The 5,362-nt window shown below is 38.8% G+C and overlaps 1 long non-coding RNA gene across 1 annotated transcript; it reads right to left on the reverse strand.

Annotated features, from left to right (window-relative positions):
• Positions 1-462: 462 nt before the first annotated feature.
• LOC124300013 (uncharacterized) lies at positions 463-1,639 on the reverse strand. Its single transcript, XR_006907132.1, has 3 exons — positions 1,531-1,639; positions 892-1,359; positions 463-688 (listed from the first exon to the last, which is right to left on the reverse strand). It is a non-coding gene; the product is annotated as an uncharacterized LOC124300013 (long non-coding RNA).
• Positions 1,640-5,362: the final 3,723 nt, after the last annotated feature.

The following is a 5,362-nucleotide window of genomic DNA, read 5'->3' on the forward strand; positions in this document are numbered from 1 at the left end:
GATAACGTTTCATAAGTATGTATTTTAAGCGGATATAATAAACATACAAAATTTCATAAGATTTGAGAATGACAATTTATTGAAAACATTCAATACATGCAAAATTCATTATAACACGTCATAAGTTGAAAGGACTTGATTCGTAACAATCTAATGTAGACATTTCATCGTTCGTCAAGCGTTCCGCGATCATGTCTCGCTCTCTATTTCAGCTACCGTAGAAGCTCTATTATCAGGAACTGTTATAGTAGGTACGTTTGCCATACTATTTTTTTTGGCTTTTACCTTTTCAAGCCATTCAAGGTGAAAAAGCTCATTATGACTTTCACAAATATTATGTAAAATAAAGCAAACCTTTGCAACTCGTTTCATATTTTTGAGGTTCAAATTTGCTCGTTTTAATAGTCTTCTCTCACGGCCTTCTAGCAGACCGAAGGCATTCTCCACTGTCATCCTTGCGCTACTCGACCCATATTTGAAATTTCGATTCACGAGCGACATTTCGTCGGTTATGGGATAAAGTTTCAACAGCCATGTTAACAAAGGAAAAGCTGCATCAGATAATATGTGCAGATTAGTTGTTTATCCATCAAGAGTCTCATTATTTACAGAGAACTGTTTGAATAATGCACTTCTATGGAAAATTGATGCATTGTTGCAACGTCCAGGGGCGCCAATGTTTATATACCTACAAGGAAAAAATGTTCCAATGAAAAATGAAAAATAAAAATTATTTGGCTACATTTGATTTTGGTGCCTCATGACCAAATTTAACGCAACTACACCACATGAAATAGTACTGATATCCAACAGTGCAATATTCTGTTATGAGATAATTTAAATGCAAAAATTTAAACAAGTAATTCTTATACTCTAATGATTGACACTTACGTGAACCGATACTTGTAATCAACAACGCGTAACGCGACGATTAAATGAAATGATTTATAATTATAATAATCCTCGGGATGGTCTGCAGGAACTGATATAGGAATATGAGTTCCGTTCATCGCACCAAAACAATCAGAGAATTGCCATCTGTTCATGAAACCTCTGCTTATAGCAAATCTTTCCACTTCAGTATCGGGAAACTTGACGACGTCATCATAATAATGTGCCAGCACCGCTTCACAAAATTCATATCACAGACATCCTACGATACTTTATCCAATTCCATATAAATCAGCAACGGACCAAAAGTCACAGTTTTCCTTCAAAAACGTCAAGGCGACCGCCACTCCCTTTTCAAGCACAGTAGCCTGTCTCATACCAGTGTTGTGTTTTAACAGGTAGGGCCTAAGCATGTTGCACAAAGTCATAAATGTTGCCCTTTTGAAGCGACAATTTTTTCTGAAATCGCTCATCCGTTGAATGGGTAAAAAATTTAGGAGAGTCAGCATAGTTGGTCTATGAAATTAAAACAATTACAGAATAAAGTAGCTTCTGAAAATGACTAAACGTGTCGTGTGAATTCATTAAACATTTTACTATATTTATATGTATTCGATGTAGAACAAAAGGATATATCACTTCACCTGTGTAGTTAGGGATTGCTGTTTCCCAAAATTTGCCATGTTCATGCAACACGAGTTCAGGATGTCCCCAACTAGAACGTTGAAATAATCTGCGTCGCCTAGGTGGACGAATAAATACAAGGATCATCTCAGGGATTAGCACTCCTTTGTTTTTCTATCGATTCTTTTTCCGTTCGTAATACTTTCCGTCGGTCGGCATTGTCCAGCGCCCAAGTTTGGTACATATTTATTATTAGTTGACCAATTTTTCAAATGAAAATATACTTCATCTCGAAGTATCACCAGGGTGTGTAACAAAAAAAAACTGCGTCCCGTATTACAGATAAAAGATATGTTCATTACAGGCTTTTCAAAAAATTGAAAATGAAAGATACATGGGTGATTATTATTAAAAAATAAAACTACGGAGGACAATGCATTATATTGCTTCATATATTGTATTACTGAGGTTATGAACACTAACTGACGGTTCTTTAGTTCTTCTCGTTACTCCGTTTGATGGCTACAAAGTTTTCTAACTTCCAAGTGCCACACAGTTCTCATTTTTAACGCAACACAGCTGCAGGTTTACCAACTCGAAATAAATCTTTGTCATTAAAGTACTGTGTGTAGCTGAGAACACACTTTATCCCAAACAGACGTCAACATACTGACGTCAAGACCCCCACTTGAAGCGTATGTGTAGACCAGGCATTACTTTGAATGACGTCTGCTTGTTTGTATGCGGTTAGTTGGAGAAGTTGAATGTATGTACGTTTCGTTTCTGTCGGTATGTTGTCGATGTCGCATTTGTCGATATCTAAGAGACTTATTGTCGTAAGGTTCAGTGCCGCCCTGCCAGAGTCCTATCCGATCAAGGCGAAGGCTGCTGTAGTCCAAATTGTTAGGACGAACAGTCCAACTAAATTTGACATGATTCTTCCCTTTTTTGGTGTTTCCTGAAATATTTATTTTTTACGTTATTTGAGATTCGGACAACCTAGGCCACACTATTCCTTGCATATTAGATTTTATGTCTTATCTGAGTTCTATTTATTCCTATAAAAAGTCCGTACTGCCAAGACAGCGGGGTACGTCTCCTACGTGCACAAATCTCGGAATTTTGCCTTCGATACCTCTAGCTACGGATATGAAGGTATCCCTTTGAGTTGGTCGATAAAAGATGAACGGTCTGAGTTCGTTTGGTTTTTGAATTTGCATACCAAAGATCGATTCCACTATTCCTTCTATGCCATGCACGTCATAATGATATGTGTCGTAGGTTCCATTCCCGGTGTCCAGGCATTGGGCGGCTTCCGCCAACAGGGCCTTATCATCATGGCTGTATGCATAGTTTAGGGTATATGTTACACTAAACTTTTTTATTTCTACTAATAATTGCTTACTCGGGGCTTTATCTGCCCTCTGTAGGATAGTTACTTCAACAGCCGTATTGTCTAATGGCAATTTCATTTTGTAATTTACAGTACTAGGGAACGGAGACGCGCGCGCGGCTGCTCGTCAGCGCTGCAGCGTTAATGACACATTTTTAGAGTGTTGACCACACGACTGCGCCGATTTGCGAACTCTTAGATCATCAGTTTCTGCTTATCACCGTGTACGAATCACTCTACACATTTCAAAGTATTCGCGTAAGAAGGTAACAGTACCCGATTGAAATTTTAAATAATTTCTATTCCGGATTCTGCAATTAACTGCACGGATATCAACTTAGTATCGCAAATAATTACACATATACACATATGTTTTGAGTTGTGACCTTCATATCCAAGAATAACTTTAATCAACAAATCTCCAAGGTCAAGATAAATCTTCTTCAATTACACATATACTTTGTTTCAACTAAAGCATAGGTGATTGGCAAGCTGATAGCGAGACTCCGTACACGGTCAAACTGACAGCGAGACATCGGAAACGAAATTCTCGTGTATTGTCATTTAGACGGAAGCGTAGACCACACACGTGCATACGCAACTGTCAAACTGAGAGCGGGACTCTGAACACGGTACATAGCCCAGCGACCAATCACAGGACGAATAAAACGACAACAATGCCTACGAGATATATCGTGACCACGTGCACACGATGTTTGTTTTGCTGCTGGATTGCTTGCTACAATTTGCCGCTGGGTTCAAAAATGACTGTGGCGCTGGGTGCAATGATGGCACCCTTGTTAAGTTGGCTTCACACGGCGCTTGTCGCTAGGCGTGCATCGAGGTGACGCAGCCACTAAAGAAGAGAGTATTTCTTAACCTCTACAGTACCCAACAGCGTCCAACAGTAGCATGGAAGCTCGAGTACAACAAACTATTGCGGCTGAAATGATTAGACGTAGGAGAACAATTATCGTGACAGCTGTAGTTACTGCTTATAAACGTAAACGAGTACTTGAACAACGGAAACGTAGATTGTGGAGTTACGAGTGGCTGTTACGGCGTGATACAGGACAGAATGTTCTGAATATGGTATTTGGTGAGCTCGGGTATGTATCCATAATATTTTCACTTTATTTGTTACTGAATTTTTTTGGATTTTTAATTTTATACTTGATTTTTTAATGTATATTCGTACTACATTTTTGTTTGAGCCCTGAAGATCCTGCCAGTTTCACCAATTATACTCGAATGTTGGAAGATGAGCGGAACGAGTTGCTGACACTTCTGACTCCACTCATAAAAAATCAGGATACCGTTATGCGTCAAGCTATATCACTGAGGGACAGACTCACTGTGACTCTCCGAAATTTAGCAACGGGCAATACATTTTGAGATTTGAGCTACTCCACTCCCATAGCTCCGAATACAATTTAAAAAGTGACCGATGAAACTTCAAGACCGATAGTAGAAGAACTAGACTCAAAAGTATGGAATTTCCCATCAACACCGGCGAAATGGCAGGTTGTCGTTCACAAATTCGACACTTTGTGGAATTTCCCTCATTGCTTCGGTGCGCTGTATGAGAAACGCATCAATTTTCGTCCTCCTCGAAGTGATGGATCAATTTACCGCAATTTTAAAGGAAAAGACAGCATTGTGCTTTTGGGTCTCGTCGATGCTGAATATAGATTTTTGTTCATTGACCTCGGAAGAATTGAACGTATGCACAATCCTGCTGTTCTGCGTGAGAGCCCGTTATGGACGAAAATCAACGACGGAACGTTAAACTTGCCTGCTCCATGTGAAATTGCAGGGTTTTGTCACAAATTACCGTACGTGATTGTCGGTGACGACGCATTCGCCTTAAAACCTAATTTGTTGAAGCCTTATCCGGATAGAAACTTGACGCTTGACAAAAGAATATTTAACTACAGATTAAGCCGTGCTCGCAGGACTGTTGAAAACGCTTTTGGCATACTGGCAAACAGATAACGAGTTTTACTCTGTACGATATCTCTGTCCGTTCAAAAAGTAGAGACAATAACTAACGCGTGTGTGCTTTTACATAATTATTTGATCAATAAATCTCACAATGATTCTAGTGAATTGTACGTGCCGCATAATTACAGAATCTCAAGCTGCACCGATAGTAATTGTAATGCAGTACAGTTATCCGTAAGGCAGTATGCTTCCCAAAATCTAAATAACCGTAGCAGTAATGAAGCATTAGAGATACAAGATAAATTTTGTGAATACTTCAATACTGCAGGCATAGTGCCATTTCGGTAAACCGCTATTGAACGAGGCAATTATTAGTTGTTCGTAACTGTACGAGCAATTTCATATTAATGATTTATTTATTTATTATGTACATTAGGGTGATTAAAAAAAAACAAAATTTTCTTTTTCAAAACAGCCTCAAAAGTTTCGTTTGGATGTAAAAAAATTGCT

Source organism: Neodiprion virginianus, chromosome 3, assembly GCF_021901495.1.
Source record: "Neodiprion virginianus isolate iyNeoVirg1 chromosome 3, iyNeoVirg1.1, whole genome shotgun sequence".
Lineage (NCBI taxonomy): Eukaryota > Metazoa > Arthropoda > Insecta > Hymenoptera > Diprionidae > Neodiprion > Neodiprion virginianus.